Source organism: Siniperca chuatsi, linkage group LG6 (assembly GCF_020085105.1).
Source record: "Siniperca chuatsi isolate FFG_IHB_CAS linkage group LG6, ASM2008510v1, whole genome shotgun sequence".
NCBI classification, from domain to species: domain Eukaryota; kingdom Metazoa; phylum Chordata; class Actinopteri; order Centrarchiformes; family Sinipercidae; genus Siniperca; species Siniperca chuatsi.
Genome location: NC_058047.1, coordinates 5,796,978 through 5,817,027, shown reverse-complemented (window position 1 = coordinate 5,817,027; position 20,050 = coordinate 5,796,978). Strand labels below are relative to the sequence as shown.

The 20,050-nt window shown below is 40.6% G+C and overlaps 1 long non-coding RNA gene across 1 annotated transcript in view; it reads right to left on the bottom strand.

Moving 5' to 3' along the window:
* Positions 1–7,532: 7,532 nt before the first annotated feature.
* The window catches only part of LOC122877127, a 49,239-nt gene continuing 36,721 nt past the window's right edge, over positions 7,533–20,050 (bottom strand). Inside the window, exon 3 of the long non-coding RNA XR_006378192.1 lies at positions 7,533–9,212. This is a non-coding gene — a long non-coding RNA (uncharacterized LOC122877127). The remainder of the gene's footprint in view (positions 9,213–20,050) is intronic.

Here is a 20,050-nt window from a genome sequence, read left to right as displayed (position 1 = left end):
TTTACCCATATGTAAAGTGTACATTTCTATCTCTCTTATTACATCTATCTCTGCAATATCACTTGAGCGCCAAGTACTTTTTCCAAAAATCATTGAAAAAGGACTGCTTCAGGCTGCTTTAGCTGACCAGTTCAGACAGTCCTCTACTGCAGCTCCCCTGAAGCAGTAGGAAGCTTCAGTGCAACAAAATCCAGGACTGGTTTGAATAAATATGTAGAGCATAAACAATTAAAAAAAGGGAGGGATGGTATTAATCTGTGCATCAAGAAATGTGTCATTTCTTGCACTAGATTACAAAATATTCTCATCCACGTGAAAATAGTTCTACATACTTACGCACTCCTCACTTATGAAGCGGCTGTAACATAAAACTACAACCATTAATTAAAAATATTAATGTACTAGTCATAAAACCATCCACCCAGTCACTTAATGTCTTTATCATTTAACAACCACTTTGTTTGGCTGCTGTTCAAAGATTGTAATGCTTAGCGCATTAACATTTCACTATTAATCTAATTAGCACTGATTAAAATAGAATAAACCAATAAGCTTATGATTAACAGTGATTTTAGAACCACTATGTTTTTTAAACGACTAGCTGTGTGAACATCACAGCCTATTATGGTTTATGTTGTAAATTATTCTTACATTTCTGATTTTTAACAAGCGGAGGTCGTTCCTGACACTTTTTCTTCACCAGTAGCTGTTCTTTGTATTCTGCCTGCTTTAATTTCCTGTCATTCCAGTTCACTTTGTCATTCCCACAGTCACTGACCCAGTCCTGCTCCTACTAGTTAACGGCAGCCCTGCTCATCATGCGTCATGGTTACTGGAGCACCAATCAACTGTCAGTTCGTCTGATGATGTCACAGGTCAGTGGGGCTGCCATTAAAACACAGAGAAATCGCCATGGTAACGCTGATTGTTCTGCCATGGTGGTGGTCGTGGTAGTTGTGGGAGAAGGTTTACTGGAAGGGAAGTGTGTGTGTGTGTGTGTGTGTGTGTGCGCGTGTTATTGAATGACGTCTTGGACACTGACTTGAGTCAGCCATTACCCAGAAGCCACTGCAGCTTCAGGAGGAGAAAGGAAGCACTGTGTCCTAAGATCTGACACATACACATATACACACACAAGGGAAATGGTCTGATCAAACACACACACACACACACACACACACAGGCCTCCTGGTTGCTTGCTAAGCCAGCTGACCTTTACACAGGCCACCCACAGTTGACCCGTCCTCAACCATGTGACGAGGTGCGAGGCCGAAACTACAACACTGTCCCATGGCTCCACACACACACACACACACACACACACACAGAGAAACCCCAACTCCACCCATTATTGCTTGACAGCTGTTTCAGATGGTGAGACAAGGCACCTGGCGAGTTTAGCTTATGGTTGTGGTTTGGTTTTAGAACTCCACATAGTGCAACAAAAAACTATGCACAGTGCACTAAAATCTATATTGTGAGACGAGGGCTGTGCAAATCAGGGCTGGATTCTCATGTGATTAATTACTGTATCGTGATATATACTGTTACCGTAATATAAAATTACATATTCGGTGATAGAAGATTTTGGCCATATTGCCACACCTAACTGGCAGAAATGGAATATAATATTCATAAGTTAACGTTGTGAAACGGTCGTAGTTTGGTTAGGTTTAGGCACCAAAACTACTTGGATAGGTTTAGGAAAAGCTCATTGTTATCATTAAAATAAGTAAGTCACGTGACATAGACACTTAAGTCACGTGAAGTAAATCACGTAACAACGTTGACTTTTGGTTTCACACGGTGAAGTGAATGAGAACAACCTCTGCACCGCCATGTTTCTACAGCAGCCCAGAACGGACAAACCAAACACTGGCTCTAGATAGAGTTTCGCGGCCACCATAGTTTCTCCTACTGTCATGGTCTGGCTTTGCTTCTCCCTCGATCCCTAGTGTTTCCAGCTGTTCTCCCCCTTCCCTTGTGTTTCATGTTTGCCCCCTGTTGGTTTCTGTCTGTATCAGTGTGTGTGTGTGAGAGATCTGGTCTAGGTGTGGCCTTCATTCCCTCTCCTACACACCTGCAACCAACTACCAATCAAGCCTTGCTGCCAAGCCTCCTGAAACACCTGCAATCCATCCAATCATCCAACTCCAGCAGTATATAACCCCAGCTCAGTTGTCAGTTTACCTAAGTGATACAGGCACACGGCCAAGTCTTCATCCTGGTGCCTCATGTTTTTGAATATCCCGGTGACCTGTGCTTCTTCTTGTGCCTCAGGATCATACTCACTTGTGTACTGTCTGCCTACAAACATGCCTGCCTGCCAGTCTGTCTGCCTGGACTTACACTCTCATGTGTGTTTGTTTGCCGATGACCTGCCTGCCGACCTGCTCGCCCGCCTAAACTCCGTGTCAACTCAAGACTGCCTGCCAAACCAGACAACACCAATGTGAGATCTCAGTCTACACTCAAGCCACTCTGGTATCTGTGTGTGAAATAAACTGAACTCTGAGTCCTCGTCTGAGTCCTACTTTCCTGAGCTTTCTAAAAACTCTACACCTACCCTCTTGGTAGGTGAGCGGTATTCATTTGGTTGCAATCTACAACTTCACCGCTAGATGCCACTAAATCCTATACACTGGTCCTTTTAAAAATATACTCATTTTAAAAAAAACCTAAGCACCTGCACCATAGCTCTCTGAACAAGCTTTAGCTGTCAATTTAGGAAGGTTGCACTTTAAATTTTTGATGGTATCCAGCAAAGCTGCTTTGGACAAAAGCATCTGCCAAATTAATGTAGTATCTGTTGAGGTTCTCCTAGGTGATGGCTATGGAGTCAATACAACAATTAATTGCCACAGACGTTTGGCCGTTGCTAGGACTTTGTAGAATGCTAACATGAAAACATACAATATCCTGTCCCAGAAGCCCCACTAGGGATTATTGGTTTTGTTTAATTATTTATCATTTGAGAAGACAATCTCACTACTACAAGGTCCATTTAGCTGCTGTTCTGGAGCTTTTGATCATATCACATGATCTTCATGAGCAAATGGAGTTTGCCCAGTTGTCATGGAATTGTTCACACTTCTGAGCACTTTAAAGACTTTGTTCATGTTGGCTTAAAAGTGTTGAAAGTTTTCTCAACTGCTGTTTTAAAGGTCAAGAATGAACTTTGAACTATCGCTCATTGTTTTGTTTAATAACTCCCATGATTTAAAACAGCTCAAGTTCTCACTGCCTTTTCTCCAACAACATACAATATACAGTAGTAGAAAAGGTTTCAGTCGTAGTCATCTGGAAACAGTGTCCACATGACTACGACTGAAACCTTTTCTACGATAGAACACTCCTGGACGAATGAGGGACTACACCGTCCAAATATACAGTAGATTAATCTTACTAAGGATTCTGGGTTTTATTTCATTGCTTTGGCACCAGCACCAAAATGACATAATATAGCACTTTATCTGTGTATTTATTACTGCTAAAACACAACAGTCATGATAACTACTTTACAATAACAATCCCTGCTATTCTCTAACTTGTAACATTGCTCATTAAAGTCAGGTTAAAAGTTTAATCTTTACATATTTTGGTCTGGATATACATACAACGTCTCTTACTGTGCAGTTTGGTTTAAATGTATGCTAATATATGTATTATGATCTTGCGTTGTGTAAATTGAGATTGCCACAACTTTCCCCTCTTTCCTCCTCAGTGACTGCCCTCATCTCCTCCTCGTTGTCTGAGTCATAGGAGAATAGTTGGAGGTGGGAAGAGAGGAGAGGAGGGAAGCTTTGAGATCCACCCAAGTGCTCTTGAGCCATAACACATTTACAGTTTTACAGCAGAGTGTGAGTCAAATCTGTGTTTTCTCGAAACACTGGTGCTGACTGAACTGTCACACACTATTAATAGATGCGGGCTTGTGTCTCAATGAGTTGCTCCTCTTGTTCATACTGTGTATTGTGTGTGTCTTTAGTGTGTGTGTGTGTGTGTTCATCTTTCCCCTGCTGCCAAAGGCCTCATTCCCATCCCTTGATCTGAAACAATGTGCTTCAGTCAGAAAGAGAGACAGAGCTGCCTTAGAAACTGCCCCCCCCCCCAACACACACACACACTCACACTCCCTGCCAGTTTCAACCCTCTCAAAAAACAGCTGAGTAGCACTCTTGCATCCAAACATCAATAAACCTAAACATGATTATATGATTCCAGATTGTTTAAATGCATTATAGCAAGATTTGCACTTGTACAAACACTCACACACACACACACACACACACATTTTCACAAACAGAGCCCCATCCCATGAATAATAAGTGTCCAACTATGCCAGAGGTCACATCCACGCTCCACTCCCCACAGCTTTCCCAACCGACCCCCTCATTAGGGAAATGTTTGTCCCAGTTGGGAAGGTGGGACGGGTGAGAAACAGCGAAGAAAAACACGGAGGGAGGGGACAGAGCAGTCATTACAGAAAGTGAGGATGTCTGAGAGACTTCAATGACTAATTGCAGTAGACTACTTTCTTGCCAAATTTTGTCACTTAAAGCTTCCACAAAAGGTTGCAGACTTTTCAGTAGTGAGAGAAATTCTCATGAAAATGCGAGTCCCCTCCAATTGAAAACTACTTTTGCAGTTAAGTCTTTTTTCTGTGGGAGACCATGTTTGTGCTCAGTCATATTCATCACAACACATACACAAACAAACGGACAGTCAGCAGTTTGCACTATGTCCACAAAATTGAGCACGTTGGCAAAAAATGTTTACCTTTCAGGAGACGGCAAAGCAGCAAATGCAGGAAAGAAAACACACACTTGAAAAGAGAAGAGCTTGTATGGATGTGCCGAACATTTACATTTACATTTATCAATCTAAGAGTGAGAAATTAAATGAAAGAGTTATTTCTAAGTGTTCATGTTTACGGGGACAGTAGTAGTTCAGGTGTTTGTCAGTGTAATAAAAAAAGAAATGCAGGTCAGCAGCACATGTTCTGCTCTTCTTAGAAAGCAGAGAACAGAAGGAAGAAAGAAAGAAAGAAAGAAAGAAAGAAAGAAAGAAAGAAAGAAAGAAAGAAAGAAAGAAAGAAAGAAAGACAAATCCACCAGAGATTATTCAGAGTTTACATTGTCCTTTCATACTTGTGAACTTGCAGCTCTTTAGTTGTAATTGCACCTTGTTGTTTGTTCCTTTTCATTCATATTTTTATGTTTGGACCCAATATCGATTTTGAATAATGAAAATGTACATTAATGATGCACATGTCGATGCAGATTCGCTATGATTGTATTGAGATTTCCATCTTCTCTCACACATTACTCACATTTCACCTTGTAGAAGTTAAAAAGATAACAAGCAGCTGCACTTTGTTTGTACAGTTAATATATAGGTTTCTATGGTTTGTCATTCACACTAAGGTTTAATGAATATAATTTACAAGCATTAATAAGAATGTTGGATATGTATTATGATAAATATACAGTGTATATCTGACCTGCTGAAAAAAAAATGGTGCCCTTATTAAAGTATCTGAGTCTTGCTCGACTTTGGCTGATCAGGTTTAGCCTCGGTTGGCCTGAGTTGGCTTGTTCTAGTCTAGGACCACAGTGACTTAGTAATTTCATTGATTAGTCGATCAACAGAAAATTAACCGGATAATCTTTTAATAACATTTTTTCATTCACTGGTTCCAGCTTACATTTTGGTTCCAAATGTGAATATGTATGTCCTGTCTTAGTCTTCTGTGATAGTAAGCTGAATATCTTTGAGTTTTGGACTGTTGGTCAGAGAAAAACAAGCAATGTGAAGACTTCAACTTGGGTTTTAGGAAACTGTGATGGACAATTTCATTATTTTCTGGCAGTTTATAGACCAAACAATTAATCCATTAATTGAGAAAATAATAGTCAAATTAATCAATAATGAAAAACAAGCATTAGTTGCAGCCTTTAACTCCAGGTGTTACAATGGTTGAATGACTAACAACCGACTGATATGAGTGATGAAGATGTACAAGAAGATAGCTTTATCTCTAGTGACACACACACACACACACACACACACACACACACACACACACACACACACACACACACACCCCAACACTCTCTCCTCTGTTAGTGGCTCCTGCTCCCACTGAATGAATGCAAGCCTCTGTTCTCTCTGGCTCTCGGCCCTCTTCATGCCCCGCTGCTGACTGGCAGATTGGAAGTAACAAATTGCTGCGTCCTCAGAATGATAATTAGCAAAGCCATGAAGGCGGTTTTGTTTAAAGGAGCATAATGTGAGCCAAACTTTCTGGTCTTTCTGGTCACCTGACTGACTTCTGATACCCTGAAACTTTACAAACAACACAGGATTCAAACTTTTTGAGTTTAGTTGCCATTTTAAATGCAAAAACTGTTATTTCTCACCACTGTCCCAGAGCCTCCTATAAGTCACCAACAGCATAAGCTAATTTTGAGCCACAGGGCAAAGGTCCAGGATTGTTTTAAGTCCAGAAAAACCTTCCATTGATGTCTCTGGGAGAAATCTCCATGGCACATATATATATTATCTTAGGTGTCATGAAAACAGAACTTGGCTGCCTTTTAATAATCAAGTCTCTACAGCGAAGAGAGTCTCCTCCCCTCGCTCCGCTGCCTTTAGCACAGCTACAGCATCTCCATCAACAAGTCAATAGAGGCTCTGGCTCGCCGAGACATTAGCTAGGAAGCTATGGAGGTGAGCAGGGCTTATTATAAGCCTCTTAGTGATTCTGCAGGAGGTGAAGAAATGGTCTCTGTTAGGGGAATCAATCCCCGGGTAATTACCTAGCCATACTGCAGGCTGCTGAGGAGGACTAGGACCGGGCTGAGGCTGCGAAGGCTAGTGAGCTCCAGTTCAATAAGAGCCTTTTAGGAGAGCCCATTGTCTCAGGCTTAAGAGTGGGGTGCAGACTGATAATGATAATGATGATGACGACGATGATGATGATAAATACACAGCCAGTAATCAAGTGGTGTTTGACGGACACAAGTGCACAGCAGGGCTCATCAGAGTTTAGCTGCACATGGGCAGCCGATCTATAATCCATCCATCTTTGAGACTTGCTTACCCTGTTCGGGGTCACTATCCCAGTATGCACTGGTAAAGAGAAAGGGAAACACCCTGGACAGGCCAGCCACCCAGGCAAACACAGGGATAACACAGGTAAACACATTCATGCTGCATCCCATTTCTTCACCCTCATCCTCGACCTTTGTTAACCTCATCAAGTGAAATGTTGTGGTGTCCCAAATCAAGACTTCACCCAATAATGGCACTTAAGTCTTTCTTCTCCCTCCAGCAGAATTTCAGCATCACCGTAACACGTTGCAAACAGCTCAAGAAAACAGACAGACAATAGAGGGCATTTAACTGGATGCAATCCACCATTAAACAAAAGAAGATAAAGAAAAATTAAGGTTCTCCATTCCGTAACATCAGCCTTTAAACATGGTTTCAATTCAGCTTCTGATGATGTGTACAAGTCATGAGTGGTGTCACAGTTCATAACAGAGTTATTGTACTACTATCTCTTGTAATTCAGTTTTTAGAGGGCAACGCAAAACTGAAAGTCATTCCAAAATGAAGGGGAAAGATTATGGAGAGTTTTGACGGAGCTGATTCAGAGACGGACGGACTGCCTCAATGATACATTTGGGCATGTCCACTGATAGTGATAAATATTTCCTGTATTTAAATATTTTCCGGTCTTTCTTGTTTCTAACAAGTCTGGACTCTGACAGAGTGCCCCCAAGAGGTTGAGGTACCAAACAACAACCTACAGCTCCGAGTTTTATCATTTGTTTTTACATATCATTATTGTATGTTTTATGTGTCTTGTGTTTATGTCGTGTGTTCTATGTTTCACATGGCTGCAAGACAAATTTCCCCTCAGGGATAATAAAGTTAAGTTGAAGCTGAAGAACAAAAGCAGGTAATCTAGACTGACAAACAGATTAACAGTTGTTCATTGGCAGGTTTTTATCTCAGTGAGCGCGCTAGCACCAACCTGTACAATATAAAAAAAAAGAGCAAACTATTCTGTAGGTTAATACGCTAATGGTAATAAATATCTCCTCATGTCAGACCACCAACAACACGTTTTGTTATTCTCCTTTCTTTTTGAGAGATGGTAGATGTCTTCAAAACTGGACCCTGACAGAGTACCTCCAAGAGGTAGAGGTACACAACAACAGCCTATAAAGGCAGGTATTTTGGACTGATGAGCAGATTAAAGGTTGTTGGTTCAATGACCAGTACTAATAAATTGAATCCCACTAAGCATATGAGCAGCGCTAACCTGGAGGCTATTGAAACAGAGCAAAGTATTTTATAGGGTCATGCTTAAATATAGCTTGAAATACCTCACTGCAGTTGTATTTTTATATAATGAAAATATATAAAATGTCCCTATCTTTACTTGAATACATTTAATTTATTCTTATTCATATTTTTAATCCATTCTATTTTTGTTGAGTAAACAATATGTTTATGTATTGAGCATAACTAATAGCCAAACATGCAGACAGACAGGCAGTCTGACAGATGGGTTAACAGACAGATAAAAAGAAAGTTTGACAGACAGGCAGACAGAGTGACAGAAAGACAAGCATATAGTTGAAGCCTTGCTACTCTGACACCTGGGAAGCTATTTGCAACAATGCAGAAAGGGGATATGAAAAAAAGCTAAAAAGGAGAAACTAGATAAAGTAAAAGCATTCTTTCATATGAAATCAAGAGTTTAGGGGGCAGAGTTCAGCCATAAGTGGCGCTGCTACAACATGGTGCAGAAAGAAATTAATTTCACATTCTTTAATTTTCAGAGTAAAATGGCCGGCCATTTCAGGTCGAATAATTGTTTGAACCAATGATTTTATCATTAATCCGACAGCGGCCCCCGAGAGCTGGGGGTCACACCAGAGGTTGATTAGGTACGAGGCTGCACAAAGAGCCCTCCAGTCGATGCCATTGAAAAGGAGCAAGTCATTTAGATTGTGAATTGGTCCCGGGGCTGCGCGGCTCGCTCCATTACAGGCCATTTTCAATTTCAGCTTCACAATAAACATCAAGCCGGGCCAAGGAAATTACAGCATCTTGGAGATGTAGCCGAACAGATAGGTGGGGTACGGACAAGATGACACAACTGGAGGGAGAGGAGGGGTGGGTAATGGTAAGGGCTGGGGAGAGAGAAAAAGAGCAAAGATTATTAAAAGTGGAAAACTGGAAGACTGAAAGAAAAAGAAAGATATTCCAACCTCTCTGACTCTGACAGAGTTTTACATACTGCATGTGCACTTAAAACATGAATGTATGAACTAATACCACTAAGGGAAGCTCATCTGGACGTTTTTATACAGTCTATGGTCTGGACCCAAAGAAACAGAAGAGCTTTTACGCTTTACATCTTGATTTTTTTCTCTTGAGCTGAAATTATTAACTATGGGCATGCACAAACAAAGACTTCAACAACTATTCCATTTGCTTCATAAATATCAATAAGCCTCACTCTTACTCTGTTATAGTACAACTCCAATTAATGTTGGACTCTCGAAGCAGTCTCAAAGCAGGCATATGGTACTAAACATCTTTCCAATATCATGAATACAACCACAAATGCAGGTTCCTTACATCCTAATTACATTAGATTCCATGATCAGCAAGCACCGCTAGACACAAGTACTGCTGCTTCAAGCCAAGTCACCAGGTGCTTTCATGAGGGCTTTAGATTTGTTAATTTTTTTTCAGTTTTGTCAGTTGAAAGTTAAATAGGCTACACCAAGATGATCATGACGAGATGATTATTTCGCTTTTTTTGCCTCTGGAGTGCCATCTTTCTCCTGGATTTGTGAAAACATACACAGTATACAAATCAAAACAATAGCGAGCAGTGCTGGACACAAGTATTGCTGCTTCAAGCCAACTCACCAAATGTTACCGAGGACATGCTTTCTAGATCAGCCAGTAATGAGCCACTAAATTTGGTTTTATTTTTATGCATATTTTCAATTTCCACATAAAAGAACGTAGTGGAAATGCCAAAAATTCTAAAACAAAGTCCAAATATCACAAAAACGTTTTTCCTTTTGGCTGAGGTGGAAACGTTTGATCAATAAAAACAAAATGCCATATTTCCATCATGTGTTCCACATGGTTTTCCACCATTTGAGGTTTGACTGGTGCTCTTTTAATTCACCAGTATGTCATCTCATTGTGCCCTCTTCCTCTGCAATGGTTTAATGGTACCTGACTGGAGTATTAGTGCCACCAGCTGTTTATGTCGATGTGCTCAACTCCTGATATTCGCATAACGGTAGTGGATGGAAACACACATTAATTTGCATTCTCTTTTGCTGCTTTTCTGGAAATTCGGTTAAAATGTGTGCTACATTTGGATGGAAACCTGAGCAGTGTCTGACCAACATCACCTCACCAAACCGGTAGACAGGTGCCCAACCCACTGTGTGGTCCACTCCCGAAGGCCTGAGCTGCTCTCTAAACTAAACTTCTAAGGTGGCACCCACACTGGTCACCTAACAAGCAAATTCACATGGGAGGCCAGATGAGAAATATGTAGCTGCCCAGGAGACCATAGAGTCACCAAACAGTCCTCATAAATGATCCAAATTAGGAAGGAACTGAATACCGTCAAAACACAGTAATCAGTGGTCGATAGTTTCAGCTGAAGCCTCCCTTTCTGTGCCGCATGAACCTCTTGTCAGACTAATATACCAGGTACGCCTTCACTAGCCTAACAATGGAATAATTAAGCTGCTGACAAGAAACTGAATACAAAGAGCAGACATCTGCACTAGTTTTCACAGAAGCCACAGAAGCCTCAAGACTAGGCAGGAGACAATCAGGTGGTTTGTCTCAAAGCAATTATCCACAGCACCTAACTCCCATGGGTCAGTCATACGGAATATGAGTGGAGAAATAATCTCAATATGATAGAAAACCAGTTGTGGTGTGTGTATGTGCAAGTATGAGTGTGTTTGGGGAGAATCTGGGTGAGACTGCATATGGTCAATAATATGTTGTTTTTACCTTTAACTAGGGCTTGGTATCATCTATATTGAGATTTTCTTTGGTGTCTGTTTTTGGAGTTCTGCAATTCCAGTTCTTAGATCTGGGTATTGTAGGAAACAGTGCTAATACAGTACCGGAGTTTCTCTACCAATACCAAAACTATACTTACTTAAGAGGCCAAAGAAGCTGTAGAAGAACTTTGTGTAAATTAAAGTCTATCTAAAACTGCCCCAAAAACTGATTTTAATGATGATGAACTGATTTTGGAATCTGTCTGATCGTAGAGTAAGTAAGAAGATTACAAATCTGACAAATCTTCGATGGCAGCTTTTGGTTCTTGACAGTTTTCAGTACTCAGTGATATGGAGACATTTCGGGCGGTGCCAAAAAAAAAACAATTGAGGTTTGATAGCCAGCAAGACCTCCAACACATTGTCAAAACTATTTACATATATAAAATATTAATGCTTCTAAGCTAGGAGAAGTTCTTGGCAAGTTGAAAATTCATTATGATTATGTGTTCATTATGAGTTCTCCCAAGTGTCAATGGAAACTCCATTGTGACCCACAAACTCACAGCAGGTGAGCTCTTGTTGTTCCATCTTTCTGCTGCACCAGTTCAGCATAAAATGACCATTCAAATTCTCTGAACATCTTGTGAAGCATTTTCTGGACAAATGATTTCACTTTGAGTCCAAATCACCCACAATTTATGTAGCATTAGGAGACTATAACTACTTATTCATGTCTAATATAGGCAATACAATTAAGGAAAAGGTTGACTGCCATTGTGTTTTGTGAAGCAAACTAACCTTTTAATCAGATTGTACCTTAAATATAATTACTGATATTGTTCAATGGCGTGGTGCAATAGTTTTGAATTTATGTGAAAATAAAAAGAATAATTTAGGTGTAGCTCCATACAAGGCCATAAGAATCTGAAAGGAGAGCAGCTAAACAAAAACCAAAGCAATAAAAAAAATTCCTTCTCTGTGGTGGTATTAAGAACATTAAGCACCAGCGTTTTCTCTCCATCTGTGGCAGAAAATCAATGGTCGCGGCCCGCGAGGACAGCCGGAGGCTAATTTTACCCTGCATTTTCTCTGGCGGCTAATCCTGCGGTCAGGAGCTAAACCAGGGAGAGCAAGATGAGGAAGAGGAGCAGAGAAGAAAAGGAAGAGAGATCTCCCTCTCTAAATGAATATTATCAGCATGAAAACAAAGTGACTACCTGAACAAAGTCTATTTTACAGAACCACTTCAATAGATTTCACCCCTATCCCTCCCTCTCTCTGTCTCTGTGGGGTGACTGGGGGTATATATGTATATATGCGCTCCAAATACCACCTACCTACCCTCACCCACCCAAAAAGCCACATACACACACTACATATAGAGGGCAGATACATGCAGACACCCAGATGCACAAATTCTGACAGCTGTAATGGGAGAAAGCTTGATCAAGGAGCTCCACGACAAATGCTATATTAAGACTAAAGAGAGACATTCTGATGTGCTTCCACTGAAGATTCACCTATTTGTTATATGTATTTCCTAGAGGTGGTAGTAGACAGGTGAACTATGTGTGTCTGTTTGATTTCGTACCTTCAGGTCAGACACATGGTTAGGATGTAAAGTGTAGAGATTAAACGTGACATTTGGAAAAAAGTGAAGACTACTGATGGAGTACTAGTTGCACAAAGATATGATAGACTGCTCTGGTAAGTTGGGCCAGTCTACAGTAGTCTAATCTTGTCACACGCAAGTACTGTAAGTCAACAAAAAATAAAACACAACTCATTTTAGCTTTTAACGTTTCTTTTGCTAAAACAGAACTGAGCAGCTTGAAATGCTTCCTTGGATATCCAAGATTCCTTCTGACAGTAGTCAATGAATTTGGCAGCTTTGTGCAATCTCTGAACCTGAATCTCTAAAAGTCAAACTCGGGAACTGCAATGTATGGTGAGAGGGGACATGTAACAGTGGGTGGCAGCAACACACCAAAGCTTAGCCTACGTACACCTGGAAATAAAACAAGAAGAAGACATTACTGTTTATTTAAAAAGGCTGCTATCGTCAGCATTTCTTGCATCTTCTCATTTATCCATATCACATTTTCTATTCCACCCAAATGTAAAAAAAATATATTTTGGTATCTGGTATTTTCATTCAGGTTGTTATGCAAATTTAAAATATGCGTAAAAAATGAATGGAATCGTACTTCCATATTCGACTCTCTAAGAAACAGAAGCATGCATACTCCTGTGTGCTTGTGTGTGTGTGTGTGTCACAGCTCTGGCTTACACACAAAGAGAGGGTTATTTTAGTCATTAAGGAAATGAAGTGAGGGGTGAAATCTACTGAGGGAGATAGATTTCTATAGAGTCATAGTACATGCTCTATCACAGCAGGCACAACATATGCACACACACACACACACACACACACACACATAAATCGAATCTTTCTGCTCTGCTACTGATCCACTCTGCACCGTTGCATTGAAACAACACACTCAGCTAGGAGTGTATCTGATTCTGTGTGTATATGCACAACTATGTTGATAAACATCTTACTTACAGTGTTGTAGCCAAGTATACAACTCTGTTGAGATCATAGAGAATGACTGAACACACACACACACACACACACTCATCGACTTCTGTGGGCTTTCTATTATTTTTTTTTATATTTTCATCTTGTAGTTTTGGCTAGGACTATTATATGAAATTTGAATGTTGGTTTCTCAGTTGTTGCAAGAAAAATTGCCAAAAATCTATTTAGAATGTCTTCTAAATCTAAAAGAAAACAGGGCGACATTCATGACTAATATTTTATCACAATGACCAAGTTATACTGTAATATCTTGTCAGGTTTGGTCACTTTGCGCCTATGAAGAAATCTGCTGTCAAATGATATAACATGAAGAGATTTTGCTTAAGTTGATGGCCCTATACGACATGACATATCAAAATGAGTACATGTACTCATGTACTCCTAGTACATGAATTCACAACTTTGTGAGCAGGCAATGTCTGGTCTGCAACCTATTAAAGCTGCAAGGGCAGCCTGTAAAAATGACCACTGTACTATATATCTATGGCGACCACCCAGACGGGCTAAACTTAAAAACCTCAGCGAGCCTCACATCAGATCTACTCATTTATGGGCAACTAAAACCCCTGAACCTCCCTGGCTGCTTCACACACAAACTCTTTAATAGGAGGATGATACAGAGGGGAGGGGAGGGGGTGATAGAGAGAGGCAAAGGGTGGGGTAAATGGGATGAGGGAAATAGACAAAAAGAGGGGAAGAGGGGAGGGTAGAGAAGAATGAATGGAAGGGAAGAGAGGGGGAGATAAACAGAAAAGGAGGGTAGACGCCTCTTCCACATCACTGCCTTCAATTTAACACAGGTGGTAAAGTTAGCAGATAACACTGATAGTTTCGCCAAAGCTTCGCATGAGGAATGATACACAACAGACACACACACACACAGATTTCTACCTCCTCCAGTATGAAATGGGAGGTAGGAGCAGAGATGGAGGGAAAGATGCTAGAATCCAAGGACAAAAAAGAAAAGAGAAAAAAAGAGGAGGGGGCTGGAGAGGGAAAAACCATCGCAGTCTGCCTATTTCTGTGTTGTCAATTACAGAGCTGAGATAGTTTATTAACCTCTCAGGCCTGTAGGTCATCTTAGTACCACAGGTTAGGACCTGAAGGTAATTGATGAAGTACACTGTGTCATGACGACCACATCTCCACACCACTATAACACATGGGCAGTTTTTTCCTCTTTAAATACACCAGTAGCTTATTTAGAAGACTTCTCACTGCCTGTGGAAGCCTACAGGTCTGCAACACCAAGCCAACCTCAGCTCAAAAAATGAGCCTGTTTTCCGGCAGTTACACAAAAATTTTCAGTTTTGGGAAAACTGGTTAGCTGGTAAATTCACCTTCAACCATGTGTCCCATAGGCCGTTCGTAAGACTGTAAAGATTTGCAGCAGAAACCACAATTCTATGGTTTCTTTGAGGGACTCTAGCTGGTCTGCAACTAATCAGCAGCACTGCACTTTCCCCATTTTTCTCTTCATGTTCTATTAGTGAAAGCATATTCTGAACTGTGCTTTTTGTGCAAAAGAGAACAGCAATTTTGATGCGCAGGAACATAAAATGGAAGTGAGATTATTCCAGGTGAGAATCCGGTTTACATGAATCAACTCTACTGCATATGTTGGTGAAAGATCTAGATGGTAACAAGTCTTATGTGATGCATTTAGTTTAGCAGACTGGAAAATACCATGAAATATTAAACAAAGACAAATTAATTAATGGGGACAGCTATCCTGGTTTTTGGATTTTACGCACACAGAAAATAATTCCAAATAAATCGACAAATCAATCGGCAGAAAAATATTCTGCATTTTTAAGCCAAAAATTTCACTCATTTCTGAAGAGCAGACCGCTGCTATGAATAACAGAGCATTACTATGGACGTAGTTCTGATCATAGACTCTCGAGTCCAAAACGTTTTAAAACCATAAATCAATTAAATCAATATTGGTGTCAAATTGTTGATTTCTGTACTAAGTGTCTGTGTAATAAGCGGGATAATGTACAGCAAGTTGGTCATTATTGCAAAATTAACTCCCTCAGGGTGATTCTAGAAACCCTGTCGGGGTTAATTTCGCAATAATGACCGACTCACTGTACATTATCCCTTACCTATAGGTAATACCGGTGGTCTAGTATCACTCATGACCGCATGAGGTTGCTTGTCACGAAAATGTAAACATTGGTGATTTTAAGTGTTTGAACAAATGTTAAGTGTTGTTGATGTTCTAGTGAGGACAGTCTCCAGAAATGTGGTGTATTCTTTATTCATTCTTTATCATTCTTGTAGATTGTAGCTGAATGCTAAAACGCTCTCATCCTGCACTGTAAAACTAAGAGGTTGTCATTGTGAACAGCCTCCAGTTTCTCATTGTGTTGCTAAATGAATCTCCTGTCCTTATAGGAAGAAGTTCTGTGTAACAATTAGATGGCAGAGCTGCAGCGTTCCCTCACAACACTTGAAAAAAAATAAACAGGAGCGATGGTGTCTGGCAGGTAAGGCTGTCCTCCTCTTAGACAATCAACGCTTCCCTCATCCTCGTTACCAATAAATCAAAGACTATGATGAGACAAGAGACAAACACAGTGACTGTCACAATATGCCTCTTTTGTTTAAGGCCACTGCGTCATTCGTTAAGGTGCGATCAAAGCAGCTTAATGATGAGCAGAGGAAGATAAATTAGGAACAGCTCAAACCTTAATGAGTGATGGGAAAAGAAGAATAACTACTCTCTTGTGGATGTATTCATATTCGCTGCCGTTGTGCGTCTGTGAGCTACAAAAGCGTGTTTGTGTGTGTGTGTGTGTGTGTGTGTGTGTGTGTGTTTGAGTGTGAATGGAGGTAATGGGCAGTACAGCTGGCCTGCGCTCAGCTTAAATGCTGCCTGATTGTTTTAGCTCATCCTGGGTTTGATGATGGAGATGGTGCTGTTGTTCGAACGAATATACGGCACAGCACGCGCACATCTGTGGGGCACTAACAGGTGTGGAAGAGACACAGAGAGAGAAAAGTGAGTTTTGGAAACCATCCCAGCGCCAAGCAGAAGCCAAATTAAAAAGAAAATCAAAGCCTTTTTCATGTCCACTTGAAGATGATAGGGCTGTTAGTATATGAGAGAGAGACAGAGAGGCGAAGTGTGAATCTGCATTATATCAGCTGTGTTTAGATCTGCTAAATATGAGCAGATTCAGTTTAGAGGAGCAACAATCCGATCATCACAGCAGGAAGAGCAGATGGCTGCATGTTGGGAAATACTCAACATATGCTGGTAATGTTTACAGAGGTGAGTCACACAATTTATCCCAGTAAAAGCACACTACATGGCTAAATGTGTGTGGACAGTGGCCACCTTAACATTACATTAGTTTGTGCTTTTTGATCATCTCATCCCAAAACGGTGGGCATCGATATGCTGCTATAACAGCCTCCACTCTTCTGGTTTCAGGCTTTCCACCATATTTTGGAACCTGGCTGCTGGGATTTTCTGCCATTTAGCTACAAGAGCATTAGTGAGATTGGGCACCAATGTAGGCCTGGCTCTGTGCTCCAATTCATCCCAAAGGTGTTGGATGGGGTTCAGGTCAGGACTCTGTGCATGTCAGTCAAGTTATTTCTTCACCAAACTCAAAAAATAATCCTTTATGGACATCACTTTCAGGCAAGGGCGCTGGAATCACTCTATTGTCTAAATTCATTATTGTAAGTTGTAGCATTATGATTTCCCTTTATTGGAACCAAGAAGCCCAGCCCATGAAGAACAGCCCCGGACCAAAACCACACCATATAGTGGCTATAGAGCATATATTGAGCACATACTATAGATCCTGTGAGATACACTCCATGGCCACTTTATCAGGTACACCTGTACAATCTAATGCAATCCAATACAACTGTTCTGCCATAAAGTCTACTTTTATCATAATTAATATTCTGCCCCCCTCATGTATGTAAATAGGGAGGACAAAAAATTAGAAACACCTTTCAATATAATGCAGTCCAGTACAACACCACACCAACTATGACCTCAGTGCTAAAACATATAATTGAATTAACCCCTCTATGACAATGTCAACAAAAACTTTGTCAAAGTAGAATTTATAGCAGAGCTGTTGTAATGATTTGCAAGAGATTATACAGGTGTACCTAATAAAGTGGCCACTGACTATATATCCAATTCTAATAATGCTTGCAGGTCACTTCAGGTTACTTCATAAACTTTACTTAATACATGTATTGTTTTGAAATGTTTTTGCATTACTCAAACATGCATATATCTCAACCGAAAGATACACAGATTAATTCACTCTCAGATCCTATTCATTCAGGTGACTGAAAGAAAAGTCTTCAAGGTGAGCTTTCAAATGTGCTCATGTATTGTCAATATGACAATTGCAAATAGTTTGGTTTATTATTATTTTCTTAAGCAGGGGCAGTGGAACAAAGATATGAGTATTAGTGACTTTTGACAAAGTTGATATGTTCTAGTAAGGAATTAATTTCATAGTCTTGTAGTAAATGTATATTTGTGTATTGAAATATCATATCCACATGTAAATAAGACCTAAGGTTTTTAGAAACCCGAATAGGCCAGATAGATTATTCAGAACAAAAAAGCATTAGCATGCAGTAGCAAGTCAGAAAAAACAAAAATATGACAACTAAAGATGATGAGGAGGATCAGCTCAGTTTTGGTTGACACTCTTCTTCCAATACTCGTGATAAGATAGACAAATCCTCCAGAGAGTGTTAGATGGCAGCAGTGTTCAGGACCTAAAATGTAAGTGGAGTCATCCTTCACTTTTCAGGTAAATCTGTTCAAAAATGGCCAAGACTGAGGCGGGTGGTGAGAAGTCAGAGACACTGACAGCAGACAGCGATTAGAAACTTTGATAATGTTATGGCATGTGCAAAGGGAGATGAATAACCAAGGTAACCATGTGAACATCCTGGATAGAATCAAAACAGGCATAAAAATAAGACCTGGACAAATGTGCATTTAAACATACTGATTGTCCATTCTAACCCTTCCACATGACATGACTGGAGAAGCACAGTTCAACGATGCAGTAAAGTATTTTAATCTGTGTGTGTTAGCTGCTCATTGACCACACAGCAGCCCTATACCAAAGATGAAAGTTTACATTTAATGTCGCCCACAAACTCCTCATTTTTTTTCATCTTCTGACACTTTTCCCTCCATCCATGCCCCAGCAGGCCTCTCTCACAGCACAGAGCAGATTACAGACAACGGCTTCAGCTGCCGCCTCCGTTCAAAAACTAAGACGTTTTAATTTCTTACTTTTTATCGTAGCCACGCAGACCACTTTCAAACTACTTCCCTTTCGCCCAGTTCCACTTCCAAGCCGCCCAAATCTGCGCCTCTCCCGCCCTAAAATCTTCACTGCCCAACAGTCCCCGGATGACCTCCCCTCCCTGAAATCTGGCTAGAGCTCCAATCTTGGCTTGATGGGGTGCGTGGAATTAAAAACCAGGCAATTACAGTGAAAAAATTGAAATCTTGTGTTTTGTATGGGAGTGGTGTGCCGAGGGGGGGGGGGATTAGGCTAAAGCTGGACTGGCGGTTGAATGGTGAATGAACCGAAGGGTCCCTGAAAGACGCCACTTGTTATTAGAGTGTGTAAACACTGCCAAGCTGCTGAGAAGCTGGTAAAAACACATCAGACATAAAGACGCTGCCTGTGGACACGTTGTATTATCCCTCAGTACATTGCTGCTAAATACTTAGCTTGAGGATTCCAACTGTCCCCCCTCCTCCATCGCTCTCTCTCAAAATAGAGAGAGCGATGGAGGAGTAATCTTTTCTAGACAATGAGCGAGAGAAGGACGAGATATACAGCAAGGAGGAGAGAGATCTACAGTAGAAAGTCTGAGTGTTGGGTTTATCTCTATCTAACACTGTGGGCTACACACTGATCTTAACCCACATGAGAGGAGAGTTTATCATTAGAAAGCAAATATAGTGTCAACAAAATGAGCCCATAAAAAAAGATAGTTCACTTTTCATACAAATAATTGGAGTAGCCACCAATCATCTGAAAGCAGGCGTGAATGACTGAGAGCTTTATTAGCGCCAGGATGCAGACCAAACCCAGATAAACTTCAAACAGCCAGGAGTCACATCCAAAACAAAACTTTATCAAAGGCGTCAGACCATCTAGAGACTTCTTCCAGTATACTGGTGTTCTTGCTACCTCCATGGCCATTCAAAGGGCTTCCTGAAATAGACTTCACACTGAACTCAAGCTGCAAATACCGATTAATTGTTTAGTCAATAAAATATCAGAAAATCCTGAAAAATGCCCATCATAATTTCTCTGTGATCAAGTTAACATTCCAAAACCAGGCCAAAACC